Source organism: Drosophila guanche, unplaced genomic scaffold, assembly GCF_900245975.1.
Source record: "Drosophila guanche unplaced genomic scaffold, DGUA_6, whole genome shotgun sequence".
NCBI classification, from domain to species: domain Eukaryota; kingdom Metazoa; phylum Arthropoda; class Insecta; order Diptera; family Drosophilidae; genus Drosophila; species Drosophila guanche.
In genome coordinates, this window is record NW_022995756.1 from 150,640 (window position 1) to 152,697 (window position 2,058).

Consider the following 2,058-nt stretch of genomic DNA (forward strand, 5'->3'; position numbering starts at 1 on the left):
AGTATATGTCGACAAAAAACGAGAAGGGACGTGTGAGACGCTTCTTACGCGTCACAACTTTTATACCCGGCACTCAGGACTACATCTAGATGTAGAAGACATCGCCAACCACTAGATATCGTTCACATTACAGAACACGTAGTAAAAGCCTACTAAATAAAATGCATCAAACAAATTGGATCAGTTAATATTTTCCAATTTATGAGATATTTAAAACAGCAATAAAATTGGTACATTCTTGGACCGATAGGTTTCACAGCAAAATTTTTCGAATGTGGCGCCATCTATGAAAGTTTCTTGTACGCAACTTTGATGGTCCAATGGTCTGCACATTCTGTGCAATAATAACCGATAGGTTTCACAGCAAATTTTTCGAAAGTTGTGTCATCTATGACGCCATCTTGTACGCAACTTTGGTGGTCACTCTTTTCCTAATACAGAGCGTTAAAGCCCGAGTCTTGGTTAAAAGTCGGAAGAGTCAACGCCAGGGGGAGGGCAGAAGCAGGGGCCGAGTGAAGCAGAAGCAGAGTGTGAATGAGAGAATGTAAAAAGAGCAACAAAAGCTGCGGGACAGTGTGGGTTTAGCCACTGGAAATTAATTTCTCCATTGTGGCTATAATAATGATCCGATCGGATCGGATTTGGTGATCTGATAGATATGTCCATTCCCTACGGAATGGCGTGGCTCATTTTTTAAATACACTGGTTTCAGTGTGAGCATACAGCAGTCTGGATGCAAAATTTGGTGGCTCTAGCTCTTATAGTCTCTGAGAACGAGCCGACAAACAAGACGGAAAGACGGATAGACGGACGGACGGACAGACAGACATGGCTCTATCGACTCGGCTATTGATGCTGATCAAGAATATATATATTTTATGGGGTCGGAAACGCTTCCTTCTGTGCGTTACATACAACCGTTATTCGCACAAATACAATATACCCTATTTACTCTTTGAGTACCGGGTATAAAAATGGTTAAAACCATATTAGTGCGCTCTTATACTCTATCCTTCCTCATTCCCTCTCTTATAATCTTTGTAACATGCAATAAAAGTAATTTGTTTTCCACTTACGTGCATATCTCGGAACCTTCCATCTCCAAAAGCGATGGCGGCGAGGCGGCGAATCTGTTGCACTTTTAAAAAAGGGAAGACAAAAAATAAAAGAAAGCACAAACACAAAAGGCTAGGGTGGGACAAAAAAAAAACTAGAGATGTGTATATAACAATTTAAACGAAGGGTTATTTAACCGACATTTCCCGGTTAGAAAATCGCGGCTTCCCCGTCCAGACGGTGGCTTCGGAGGTGCGAATTAAACTACTTCTCGTCCAATTGCAGCGGCTTCTCTCGGCTTTAGTTGCGCATAATATTGGCGAATTCGGCGAATTATTCGGCACTGCCGTAGACAAAACAGCTGTTTTTGTTGGTTGCTTTTCTACTCGGCGAATTGAGTGATTTGATTGCCATTAATACACGGCTTTGGTTGAAGGGTGAATGAACTTGTAGCTTCAATGTAACAGATTTGCACTAAGCACTAAGTGCAAATCTGCACTTGCAAAAACGGAAAACAAAAGGAAAAAATAGAAGAAAAAAAAAGTTTGATTCTACCGTTTCACAATTTTCTGCTTAACAAAAAAAAAACACGAACAAGAATGTATGGCTTACCGCTTATTTGCGTTTCGCACTTTTCGATATTCTAAGCGGCTCAGCGACGGCTGTATTTCTCTTCAGGTATTTTCTGAATATCTTTGTACAGTTTTCAGCCGCGGTTAAAGCTCTTCGCACTAAAACTTGGGTTTGGTCTGAGAAGCGACTTGATCGCCTCACGTCCAGAATTGAAAAGACCGTGGCATTAGCTGAACTTCCTGCACACCCCGGTTAACAGCGAAAATGGGACATACGTCATTTCCAAAATGTTAACATGATTACAAATAAACCTCTCTTCACCTGGAACTTCTACCACCTTGTACCGTCGATCAGCTGATGTACCATACCGGAGCTAGCAAAAATTTACGAAAGTCAAAGGCATACTTTCGGCCACTAACAAAAAAAGTC